The following is a 13,459-nucleotide window of genomic DNA, read 5'->3' as shown; positions in this document are numbered from 1 at the left end:
TTGGGATTGGGCTGGGAGGGACCTTAAAGCTCATCCAGTTTCAACCCCCCTGCCACAGGCAGGGACCCCCTCCACTAGAGCAGGTTGCTCCAAGTCCCTGTGTCCAACCCGGCTTTGAGCATTACCAGGGATGAGGCAGCAACAGCTTCTCTGGGCACCCTGTGCCAGTGCCTCAGCACCTTCACAGGGAAGAGCTTCTGCCTAAGAGCTCATCTCAATCTCTCCTCTGTCCAGTTAAAGCCATTCCCCCTTGTCCTGTCACTATAGGCCCTTCTCCAAAGCACAGATCTCTCATAGCCCCTTTAGGCACTGGGAGCTGCTCTAAAGTCTCCCCAGAGCCTTCTCTTCTCCAGGCTGAACAACCCCAACTCTTTCAGCCCACCTCCAGAGCAGAGCTGCTCCAGCCCTTGGGGCATCTTTGTAGCCTCCTCTGGACTTGCTCCAACAGGTCCATGTCCTTCTTATGTTAAAGAAGGGTCTGCAAGCTCATCCCAGGGAAGTACTTCCCCTGGTGATTAAGAGAGGTCTCCAGCACTGAGGAGGACACAAAGCTGGAGATACTTTGGTGCTGTTGCTAAAAGCAACATCCTAGAGCATCACTTGAGGAGAAACCCATTGGTGTTGCATTTCCCAACGAAGCAATGATTGCTGCCAGCACAACCACCTTCAGGCATGCAGGGTTAAAAAAAAAGAGCTGTGGAGCAGCTTGTGGAAAGAAGCGAGGGAACCAGCCATCAGCCATGCTGCTGCAGGAGGCACAGGATGGGGAGCACTGCACAGAGCTGCCCTGCAGTGGGGCCAGGATGGCGGGAAGCAAATGAGGAGAACAAGAACATTTCCTGGTGTCAGATTTAGCTGGAAAGGAGCCTGCCTTGAATTGACTTCACATGGTACAAAGCAGCAACTGGCTCAGAAACAGATTGAAAAGTTTGCTCTCCTCAAGGCCAGCGCCTCGTGTGAGCAAGTTACAAGATGGATGTATTTTACTTTGCAACGGCTGCTTTTACGTGGTGCTCTTGGCACCTCTCCTTAGAGGAAGCTCTAATCCCCATCTCCAGTTATATCCCCACCCATCCACTGGTGCAGGGGGATGGTGCAAACTGGATCCAACACCCCACACATCATCTATGGAGGAAAACCAGCACACGAGGGGAATCTGAAGCAAACAGGGCCCCACACAGCAAGAGGAGAACCTGGCTTCAGAGACTCTTGTTTAGGATGCAGAAGCACGCTTCCAGCCCAGCTCCAACTACACACAGCTCAACACAAGCTCAATTGACCTGCGAGGTCTCTGGGATGAGGCAGTGTCTTGTTGCACACCATGGTTACTGAAGCACAGCCTCTGCCATCTCTGGAGCCTCCCACAGCCCTTTCATCATTGCAGTGGCACCAACAGTAAGCTAAACCACGCTGAAAACACAAGTGCTGTGCAAGAGGCTCTGGAGAGAGCTGTGAGCGTGCCCCCAGCTTTCTGAACACAGCTGAGGTCTCTCTGCTGTGAGAATAAACAGCAAAAGCACAGGCAGAGCTAAAAAAAGAAGGAAGAAGGACCAGGGCAGCCTGAAGCCAAGGCAAGTGTGTCTTTGCAAATGCTCTGTAGCTTCAGTGGAGGAGCATCTCCCAGCAAGCAGTCTGCATGAGTTGGGGTCTGGGTGGCACAGGCAGGATCAGGCTCCCTTGGGGCTGTGAGGGCAGCAGAATCCTGTCTGCTGGAAGAGCTCCTGGTCGTATTGCTCTTCCAGCCAGAGATACTGGCCCGGCTGGGTGGGCATGCAAGAGGTAAATACCACCAAAGCCAAGCCTGCTCAGACTTGTGAGCCTGAGCTGCGTGAAACAAGGGCAGCAGAAGAGCCCATCACCTCTTGGCAGCAGCAAGATTGAAAGCAGAGTTTGAAACAGTGGCAGAAATGTTAAAATTCCTCTCAGACAAAGAAGGAACTCAGCAAACAGCCCTTATCACACACACTCCACACCCCCAAAGGGCTGCTTATCTCTGCTTCTCAGTTGTTTCTTCTGGGATGGAAACAAATGGGCTGTATCAGGGAGCAGCTCCATCTCCAGACAATGTGAGGAGCATGAATGCCACAGCCCACGACGGGGCAAGCGATGCCTCTGCTCAGTCTGTAGTAAAGGATTTGCATGTATTTGTGCACATGTTAACATGCAAGATTTGGAATCCCTCAAAAAAGCAATCGTCTGCTCAGCTCAGATGGGATGCCTAACTCAAAGGGGCAATTCCCTTCCTGCTTGGCTTAAGATGTAAAGAGCAGCCTGATTTTTTCCCGTCATTCTGATTGCAATGAGGCTTTTGGGTCAGTCACCAGCCAGTAAATCACAAGACATCTCAGAAACAGGAGAGGCTGAGGATTTGGGGCAGCTCATGTGACCCCTGAGTTTCTTAACAAGGGCATCTTATTATCCTTGCCTGTTATCTCCTCCCCTCATTTGAGAGCTAATGAGGCATCTTTCCACCCTGAGCAAGCTCCAGCTATGCAGAACCGTTTCTCCACACCCCACAGGCATGGCAAACATTTATCTAACTGAAAAATTAACACAGTCCTTCACTGCCATAGGGAGAGCACAGCAGTACGGGCACCCCTCTCCTATTTCACAAATGGGAAGCTGAGGTTTGGGGGTACCCACAGGCAGCACCCAACCATGGCTTCCCCTGAGCATCAGCACCACCAGAGGAGCCCCAAGCTTTTGTCCTCAAAACAGGCAGTGACAGCTGAAGCTCTGCCTCCTTCTCCAACTTCTCTAACACTGTACTTTGAACCAAAAGCTCCTAGGAGCCCCAGACAGCCATGAGTAGCATGAGTAGCTACTCATCTCTGGAAAGGTGTGCAACAGAAAGGATGGAAGAGTTGCAAGTCAGGCTCTCATCCATCTTCCCCATCCATCTTCTCTACCCACTTGATTAGTTTGAGACACGTTAGATTTCCAGTGCTGCTTTGTTTTAAATCCCCTCTGACCTCCACAACACCAACAGCAGCAATTGTGAATGCATCCAGGGTAGCACTGAAGCTTTTATTACAAACCCCATTTCCACTCCTGGAAAAATCCTCCTATCTGGCTGAAGTTGTCCATGCTCAGCCTTAGGTTGAAGTCTAATTTTATTTTTAAGACTCTGTAAAATTCCTTTACCATTCCAAAAGTTATTCTTGCTTAATTAAGAAAGGGAAAAATAGAACTATCTACAGTATTGCCAGTTGTAGCCATGTATGAGCAAAAGCTGTCTCCAAGTTGGTCTGCCTTCATAGTGAATCAGGACCATCAATTCAACAAGCAGATGGAACATCTGCCTGTGGGACCCCACTGCCCTGTCCCCAAACCCCTGCTTCCCTGTGGCATGGCTCTGGGCAGCCTTCAAGCTGCTTCCAGTTTTGCTGTCTGGGGTTAGGCACGACATTGCAGACAACAACCGTCAGCACACAAGGCTGTGCTCCTCTCAGATGAGACCAAGAAACTGGGAGAAAACACATTATAACGTACAGACCCCCAAATCCTTCATCTAGGCTGTCTTGGTGCCCTCTTGGGCAAAAAAGGAAGCAGGACCATAGCTTGAAACCATGGCCAGACATTTCAACAACACCCCAACATGAATTCAACCCCAACCAACATTTCCAACCTGTGATTAAATCACACTGTGGGACCTGAGGAGTGTCACAAGTCATTCTGGAGAGCCCAGGAGCACCCCAGTGCTCTGAAGTGAACAGAGGTCCCTGCTTGGGCTCCAGTCTCTCCTAGTGAGCTGGTAAGAGCCCCAGGGTGCTTAAACACCCTCCTGACCTCAACCACATTGCCAGGCTGCTCCTGTGAGCTGCAACCCATGACATGAACAGTGAAAACTCGGATGTATAAAGACAAGATGGTTAAATTAAGGGATATTAATAACTCAGCAGATCTCAAAAGAACTCTGTATTTGAAGCCGTCAAGGTATTTTGCAGTATAGAGGTTAGACAGTGGTGGGAAAAGTGCTATACCCATGTGAGCTGCAGATCAAGCAAGGGGAATAGAGAGAAGAGGAAAAACAAGGTGCTGTGAGCCCCAGCCTGTTTCCCATCCATGCTACCAGGAGCAAACATGTCCTACAGGCTGCTCTGTCACATATGAGATGATGGAGGCAGCCTGCCAGCTCACAGGGTTACCATTCATCTCAACATATTTATGTTAGGTTGCGCTGGTTGGTTCCCCTGCACCTCAAAGGTCTCTTAGCACACAGAAACAATAACAAACATGTATTTTATCCTGGTCATGGAGAAGAAACCGAACCCTTGTTTTCAGGCTGAAGAGAACACCACGCTCAATGACAGCAATAGCAATCCCAAAGCTGGTCGGCAAACAATGCTGAAGCTAACCTCATGATTTTGGAAGGCAGGGGGAGGCGCAGGATGGGCAGGCACAGGAGCCATAGACACCAGAAAGGGGTTTGATGTCCCCCATAACAGGACAAACCCAACAGAACTGCCCTGAGAGCCAGCAAGCAGGGATGGAGCAGGACCCTCATCATACCCTCCCTTTGAGCTGAGTTCAGCAGCACTCCCTTCCATGAGCAAAGCCTCTGTCCTACCCTGTGGGTTAGATGGTCAGATGTTATTTATACTATTTGGTGGCTTCACAGCCTAACAAGATGCAGAGCTGCATCACAGGGTGGTTTCTTTCTGCTGCTTAACTGAAAGAACTTAATCACCTCCAAGCCTGTGGCTCTAGCAAGATTTAGGCTCTCCTTCTGGATCCCAAACCAGATCTTCATGAAGAACCCTGTTTCTGTTCAGCATGTGGGTCCTCACTGTCCTCTCAAGTTTGCAGAGCCCTGGTTCTGTAATGCTCTTCAAGGGAGCATTTCTTCCTGCCCCTCTCTTTCCCCACGCTGTGCCAGGCTTGCAGTCCATCTCACTGATCTCAGTCTAAGCTAAGCAGGTTCCCAGTGATCTGCCCTGGGGCTGTAAGTTCTATTTTGAGGGACTCCACCAGTTTGCATTAGCAGCATGACAAGCAGAAACCATGGGAAGCAGTAAACAAGCTGCAAGTCGAGCTCCTCCCAGGCCATACATCCTAAAGGAAAAAGCCTGGCTAACAGGCAAAATGCTCAGAAGCAGGATGAGCCGCACTGAAAATTGAAATGATTTCAAAACTTAAGGCTTAGACACATCTCCTGAGATAGGCAAGACCAACTCGGTTGTGAAAGCAATCACTGCCAGCCTCATCTGTGTACGTGCTGGCTTAGCCTGAGCAAGTCTGCCAGCAGCAAGTGCGCAAGGCTAGGTCATTTTGTTAAGCTGAATGTGGCTGGTAGAACACACGCAATGGGAGAAGATTAAAATAAGCAGCAAAATATAATCTTGTTAGCGGCAGATAGTTTTACTTTACAAATCTTTATCGCAGCTCTAGCTGGCATCCTTATAAACACAACGCAGTGATGTGAGACATGTAAGTGCTCCCTCAGTAGAAAAAATAATTGCTGAATAAAAATAAGTGAGATAAGTTACAAGATAAGAGAGCTAAAACTAAAAGGATGACACTGCATCTGGTGTGAGTAATTATTTTGGCATCAGTCTATCCGGCGCTAATCCTCAACGGCTTGAAAAGATTCAATCAGTGTTTAGCACTGCCACGGAATCAGAGCTACAAAACAAAGAGTAACTGGATTAAAATCTTGCTATGGTCACAGGTCATGTCTGTGTCACATCTGCTTAAAACGTTCCTTCAAGGAACAAGAGAAAAAGGAAATTTGACTTGGAAAGATTGCATTGAAAAACATACCCCCAGGTTGCAGTTCAAGGTTGGTTTATAGTGAGGCATTCTGGCATGAAAAAAGAAGGACGTAGAAAGATTATTACTTTAAAACTCTCTACCCTCAGGAAGGCAAAACCACCACAATAAACATCTGAACAGTAATGTCCTCAGCCACAACACCACCCTGCACGCAGCCTGCTCAGAAAATGCGCAGAGAACCCAGGCTTCCAGAAGCTGCATTTACCAGAGCAAAGAAATTAACACTGAGAAATGAGGATTTTTGATAATACTTATTCCTATCTGGAGCCAGCTGAGCCTTCCTGATTATCTCGTAACTGAAAAACCCATTACGGTGGCATCAATGTTCCTCCCCGGCTTCCTGCAGCTGCAGAAATGCAATTTAACAATTAACCTTTTCCAGTTGTAAACAACAAGAACAGCAAAGGCTGCAGGATAAAAAGCGCAGCCCCCTCAGTGCTCACCACCAACAGCACACTGAGCAAAGTTAGCACGCAGCTACGTGCATCCACAGAATGCTTCTTATTCCTCCTCCTCCTCTTTCCTACTTTCTACCCCTCCTGAAAATCCACGACAACTTTGAAGGTGCTGCCAAAAGGCACTTTCTTACCTGTTCGCACCGACGGCGACAGCACAAGAGGAGAGAATCCAGCGGGCTGCTCAGCTGTCCTAGTTATACCAGTCACCGTTCGGCTGGTCGGCAGCTCCCAGGACCAGCCCAAGCACCGCAGTGCCATAAAGCATCCCACCGCCCCGACACACGCTGCCTGCCACCAGACGGGCTTTTGTCAGAGCCCTTCAGACCGCGGCGTGTCTCCGAAGGAAACCTGTCATGGAGCAACGTGCCATTCCTGCCCGCGTCCTGAGCTCTTGCTTCAATTGCCCTGCTCTGAAACGTGGCTCCGGAGGATGCCCTCCGTCTCTGCTCCCGATTCAACTGAATTCAGCAGCTCCCCCTTCCAGCCTGCCTCTTGCTAAATGACCCTTCGAGGTGGCAAAGAGGATGTCCGATTTGCTAACCCAGCGCAAAGCATTAACGAGGACAGATGCAGCCCATGGAGAATAATTGCCGGCGCGGGGCTCTGCTGTTGCATTGCTCTCCTCTCCTGCATGCTAATGAGCAATGATGTCAGCAAGCCAAAGTCACCGCATCCGGACCACGCCACGGGCCGGCCACCCTCCCATTTATTTACATGGAAATCAGCTGCTCTTCAGAATCAGTAAATCCTGTAGGCTGCTTGGGGAAAGGGAGAGGAATGACACCCCCACCACCCCATCCTTTTCACTGGCTTGCATGTTTGCAAAGAGCTGGCTCTGCACCAGCAGCCCAAAAAATGAATGGTGTGAAGACACCAATTATCCTTCCCCAAACTATCACCTTTATTTGATGCTGACCAAACCTCAACCTGCTGTCAAACTTCAGGCACCATTTCTTAGGTATGCTGGCTATTAAAGCAACCATCTCTGAGCAACGTTATCATTTTTCTCCTGGCTTTCAATGCCCTCTTAATTATTTTCTGTAGTCGTTTGCTATTGATTCCCCACTGGGTTTTAGATGCAGCATGTTTGTGCACCAGCAGGGCTAAATATTCTGGGAAATAAAAGTTATTAGCATGGCATTTTGGTTACCATGTACTTTAACACATTTTCTTTCATACGGCCCGGAGAGATACAAGATTTGCACCTTTTATGTGTGTCTCAGGTACTGTGAGCCACAGGAATATACCACCCCAACAGGGATGATGAAGACTCCTACCCCCATGCTTCCCTTCCCTCAGAAAAGTAAAGGCAGAGAGGGAGCTACGCTGCCAAATCTCTTCTGCTGCTCTTAAAGCCCATTGCTTGAGAATTAGGTGTTCACAAATGAATCTCTAATTCAAGCCAGCTGGAGGAGAGCGTACTTCTTAGCTTTTGCATTTGCAAAAGGTGAGTGAAATTATAAAAACCTAGTTTCTGTGGGCTCAGAAACATACAGAAAGCAAATAAAACTTGCCCAACATGTAGTGCTTTTCTAGCATGCTCCTGACTTTTGGGGTCTGGCTCCAGATTTCAGAGCCCTTGATATTTGGCAATGTTAATTGTGTTTACAAAATACAGATGCAGAAACTACAGCTGTGAGTCTTCCTGCAGTCTCAAATGCTTTATTATTATTATTAAGGCTCATAAATTAGGTTTCATTATATGGAATTACACTCAAAATCTCAAGGTCAGACTTTTCTTTCATGGAGGACAGTGCAGTGTCACCTCCACTTCTACTGGCGATGGCTGAATTGCAAAGGAGAGTCCTCCCAACTACGCAGAGCAGTAGAACCTGTAGGAAAAAATTCCCTTGAGCCTTCAGCTTGTTAAAGTGGTGCATTTTGCCCCTTCCGGCTTGCACTGGGGTTGTGCATAGGTTGCCAGCTGCCTCTTTATGGTTAACATTCCAAGGCCCCAGGATGATGCATTTTTCCTCTTAAATTCCAAGCATATTAATTACAATACAAAGGAAATGAGACAAAACTGACTTGAGCAAAAGCAAAGAAAGAAGCCTGCTTGTAAAATGGTAATGTTGAACAGAAGTGCTGTGGAGCAGAAATTACCCATGTTTACTGTAACAACCTTCCCTGTAAACCTACTGCTAAAAGCACACAGCAGTGACTCAGGGCTACAACTGGCACAAAGAATATGTGTCCTTCCACACATCAAGTCCTGTAGGTGCTAATTTTCATCAAACGCAAGTAAAATGCCTGACTTTATCTGTATTAACTTCCAAGGGCAAAGGCCCTTTAGCTATAAGGGGTCTTTTAATGCTCCAAGTGCCACTTGAGCAGGACCAACCAGCCCGCTCCGTGCTCAGAGGGAAGGTTGACAGGGCTGGTTTGGCCAAGTGGATCACTCAAGAAAGGGATCCCACCAGAAACTGCAAACTTTTAAGTATAAATTGATCCACAAAGACAAAATGGGAGTTAGAATCATGAGCTGATGTAATCTTATGGTCTCACTAAGACCAACACTTACAACATCTCAGCTATGAGAAGAGCTTTATATCTCCAAACAGCACGTATAATCGTCATCACTCCTGGCAGACTTCTTGCTCCAATACTTGCAAAGCTAAACAGCCAGTAACTCCAACAAACTGGCTCTTCTGAGATGAGAAATCAGATTAGAAGCTGCCCCATTTGGACACACAGCTGTCTTAGGAAAGTGGAAATAAGCCTTCCTGCTATGAAAGCTGCTGGTTCACTGGCAGTTGCTCCATATTGCCGTTACCTACTGCAAGGCTTGTGAAAAGGTCATGGGTTGGAATAACTCCAGAAGGCACACAAGATTTCTTGATGGATTCTGCACATTATGCAGGTGAAAGGGGTGTCTCATTAAGCAGCAAGGAAAATACCAAACTGGTGGAGGACATTATCAAAGGTCACATGAAGGACTTGCACCATTATCAGAATGGACACTAACAACTGCCAGCAACAAAGCAAATGACCAGAAGTAAAACCTTAGCTACTGAAATAAAGAAAGGTCAAGAACAGGAAGCCTCTGCTTAGATGCAAAGGTGAGGGATGGATAACTCTGCTTGTAAAAGTAGCCATATCCTTCTGCTCTTTGCTGCTAGTTTAAAGACAAAGATCCAAACTCAGCGAACTTCAAACTTTCTGCCATTTGCATAAACTCATCCCTCTGGCTAATTTAATAAATCACAAATTTAACTATTTTAACAAAAACAAAGCTCCCATTTTTCATAAACACTGTATTTTATCACCTTGGGATCTAAATCGTCCATCAATCAATAGAGCTCCATGTGACACTGTTGACTCTCCCAATGACAATGAGCTACATGGCATGGCCATGTGCAGTGACAGCAGACTGCTGCCCTCAAGGTCCCTGGGCTATTAACCTTATGAATGTCAGATCAAGTTGCCTTTCTTGAATTATTTAGTGAGCATCCTCTGCTGCAGCGTGCCATGGCACTGCACAACACTGATACCTTGGGAAGTCACAGAGGCTCCAGCCTCAGCTGCCCTGAAATGCTGCCTGTGGGGGGACAAAGGCTGTCCTCTGTGCTGCATGCAACATGGGATCAGTGGATGGCAGGTCTCCCACCAGCACGGAGCCCGTTCTGGCTCACAGTGACAGGCACAATAACAGATTGCTTTCCCATTGCTCTTTCTACCCACAGAAATGCAGAATTGGATACTCGGTGGCTTTTTTCCCCTCCGTTCCCACGCTCGTCCCTGTAATTTGCAGAGAAACCTCTGCTCGCAGAGCCAGCGCTCCTGCCTGGGTGCCAGGATGGGTGCCAGCATGGTCCCAGTCAGAGCTGTGCTCCCATGGCCATGGGGAAGGCTTAAGCAGGAGAACAAGAGGCTGGAGAGGGTACAGCTTAGTAAACATTGGAGGGGAAAGGCAAGGTATTGCAAAAAGCTGTTAGCAGTGAGCAGAGAAGAGAGACAGGGTCCAGCCCACTCCTCCTGGCAAAAACACCTGGCTCTTTGGAAGTCACATAGGGATGTGACCAAGGTATGGGGAAAGATCCTTGGAGAACTCTAGTAATGAAATACAGGTCAGGATTTTCAATGAGGTTGAGCTCTCTTTTTAATTCTTGTTATGTTTTTAAGAAAGGCAGCAGATCCTCCCCACACCTCTCTGCCAGAAGCAGGGATGCCTTACCTCAAAGAAAAATGGGATGGAGGGAGGCACACAAAGACCAACATCAGCTCATTAATCCCCAAACCTTGGCCTCCTCCACTTTTCTTTAGGGCTACTATTTGTGGCTGCTGCCTGAGACAGACCCTCTCCTACTGTCACCATTGCCGCACTCCTTTTTGCCAGAGAAATGGGTAAAGATCTGTGCTGGTGGTCTGCAAGGAGGAATTTAGTTTCTAAACCACCATGGAGCCCAGCAGGCACAGAAGGAGATGTACAGCCCAATCTGTGGCTGATTTTAGAGACTATTTTCTGTATTTCCTAAGGATTCACCCAGAGAGACAGGGCTGACCTTTGCAGCATCCTCCACTGCATGGGCAGAGCAGGGTGACAACCTTGTGCCCTGTGTTCTCTGGCAGCACCGAACCACCCAAAGGGAAGGGTGATGCTGCAGCACACTGCCCTGCACCCCCAATGACAAGGCCCCCCAAAATGACTGTCACCCCACCGCACACTCCCAGATCACAGACAGGAACTGCACACCCCGATGCAACACGTGCAGCACGCCATGGATGGCGTTCAAATCCATCACTGCATCTCTATCTATTTTTTTTTAATCAACTTACTGCAAGAAGCTTTGGAGAGCTTAACAACAATAAGGCCTCCGGCTTTAACTCGGCAATACCATGTTTTCTGCTTTTGTACGCTGAAATCAAATTTGTAACTGAATGCGAACAACAATCTGGGTGCGTGTGTGGTTTTCTCCCCTTTGCCAGCCCTGATCGTATTCTCTTCTGAACACTCTTTAATTGTGTCCTTTAATGACGTCTACAAAAGCCTCATTAAAGTGCTGTATTGTAATTCAAGCTAAATAAACTCAACACAGTTATATATGTTTTAATGACATATTTTTCTTGGGGCCTTTCCATGAACAATAAAGCGTTCGCTGAATATATGTTGTGAAGGAAGTGCATAGATCTTCAGCTTATCTGGTGGTATGTTCTCCAAAGATCTAAACTCTGATCAGCAACAAATTAACTTTCCATTTACACAAAATAGAAGATGTATTTTCAGGATAACCAACTAACCCTGCAAGTCTGCATTAACATGTGCCTTGGCAGCAGCTCAGGACTCCCTCGCTGCCGCCCTTCTCGCTGCCTGACTCTGTCAGTTGCTGTCACGTTAGATGGTTTTTATTCTATCTTTTGGTTTCAAACCTGTCTGAGAGAGCGTTTCAGGTCACTGGTTATGCTCTGAGGATTTCTTGCCTTTGCTTACAAAGCTCCCCTCTGCTTTAGCTATGCACAACCTGGTCCTCCACCCAAAAGCTGTGCATCCCCCCACCCTGGACTTAGATACGATGCTAAACTATCTCTGAGCTCAGAGCTGAGTCCCAAGCTCTGGCCAAGCAACACAAGTCTGATTTTTACCTCCCTAAACCAGACTGTTTATTGGGTCATGAACAGAAATGGGCTTTCATGATCCCTTTGAGTCTGGAATTTCCCAGTTTATTTGCAAACACAGGGAGATTGGCCATGGTCAGGAAGGCACCCAGCTCCTCACCTCCTAACTGCTCAGTGGGAAGAAAGGTGACAAAATAGGTGTTCATGTCATAACTGAGAGCATAAAGTAGACGTGGATGATATAAAACCAGCCAGGGCACGCAGATGGACTGGGATGTGTTATTTTGGTCCACCCCAAGCTCCATCCATAACAAGACTTCAACGATCCAGCTAACCTCAATTTTAAATACATTTTAAACCCTCAACAATAAAATGATGAAAAGTAGCATCTTGATTTAAACCTGAATGCTGCCCAGCTTAAGACCATGGCTCTGGATCCTGCCTGGAGCACACAGAGTAGATCAACGTGTCTTGGGCTGTGTAGAGGTTTACAGCCCGGCTGCCCCACTGCCTGAAGCTGGATGGAGCTCCAGCATCCCTGAGACAGGCTGGCACTGCACACAAATGGCAAGAGATGTTTGCTATTCTTCCCTTTGTTTTAATTAGTAATAACAATTTGTTATCGTGGCTTGACATTTGTTCATACTTAGGAATAAATTGCTTTCTTGAATGATATGCTGAGATTACCACGGGCTTTCTGTGTTTGTGTTGGTTTTAGTAGCTCATAACAAATCATGAAATTCATTACTCTTGCCACAAGCACCCAAGAGATGTGCCAACCAGGGTGTGATTTATACACAGCTCGACTCATGGAAATTAAAAGGTTTTAATGTTCCCTGAAAGAAGTCAAGAGTTTGAAATTTTATACAAATAAATTACAAAAAATACCCCATAATAATCCTGGACGTGAGCTATTGCATTGCTTTATCTGCCTAAGGATAAATATTAAAGGCAGGGTAAACTTAGCTCACTAAATATTAATTAATTGTCTAATTTGAACAGCCCTTTAAGAGATAAGCCTTCTGGCCTGCAAATTACTTCACTCTCAGCTTTTTTTCTTAACTGCTTGGAACCTATATATAAAAGAAGATATTTAACAGAAAAACTTCTCTGCTACATTATAATGGGCAAAACATTCCCACTGAAAGAAACCACTGGAAAAGTCCCATGCCTCACCACCCTTAATGAGAAAGGGCTGTCAGTCATACCCCAGCCCCATTTCTCCATGCTGTGTCAAGCCTTGTACATCAAACTCAGTATACATATCGCCAGCCCCATCAAGATCATTAGAGCTGCTCAGCCCGTCAAGGAAAGGTCAGCACATCGCTGGCTGATGGCTGCCTGCTTCCAAACGCAGCATCAATCACAGCCCTCATCAAAGGAGCCGCAGCAGTGAGAATGTAGCTGGAAACCTGCATCCCTTCTTTGTATAACCTGCCATCCTCTAAACCTGCTCCCCTGGTTGTAAAACATGGCCATGCTTTTATCTTATCGTGATCTATATGGAAAGGCAACTAAATCATCTACTAGAGGAACGGGGGGGGATCAGGACCCACGGGGAGGAATTAAGACTATATCAGGAAAGGGAGAATCAGAAGCATGGCCCCTGACTCCAGCGCTGGCTCCCTACTACACCAGGTCTCAACCAGTTCCCACTTCCCCTGATGGGTCCC

At 47.2% G+C, this 13,459-nt stretch overlaps 1 protein-coding gene across 4 annotated transcripts in view; it reads right to left on the bottom strand.

Annotated features, from left to right (window-relative positions):
* PRICKLE2 (prickle planar cell polarity protein 2) overlaps window positions 1-13,459 on the bottom strand; it is a 104,858-nt gene that overhangs the window by 34,080 nt on the left and 57,319 nt on the right. Inside the window, exon 1 of one of the 4 annotated variants that reach the window (XM_061362328.1) lies at window positions 6,365-6,867. The exons of the other annotated variants lie outside the window; for them this stretch is intronic. The gene's annotated coding sequence lies outside the window, so the exon portion shown is untranslated. Of the gene's footprint in view, window positions 1-6,364; window positions 6,868-13,459 lie in introns of those variants that run through there. 4 annotated transcript variants of the gene reach the window in all.

The sequence above is a fragment of the Neopsephotus bourkii genome, unplaced genomic scaffold (assembly GCF_033783945.1).
Source record: "Neopsephotus bourkii isolate Nb327-2 ecotype Australia unplaced genomic scaffold, CSIRO-AGI_Nbou_v1 NB_1120, whole genome shotgun sequence".
NCBI lineage: Eukaryota > Metazoa > Chordata > Aves > Psittaciformes > Psittacidae > Neopsephotus > Neopsephotus bourkii.
Note: the sequence above shows the minus strand (reverse complement) of the source record. Positions and strands in the feature narration are given on the sequence as shown.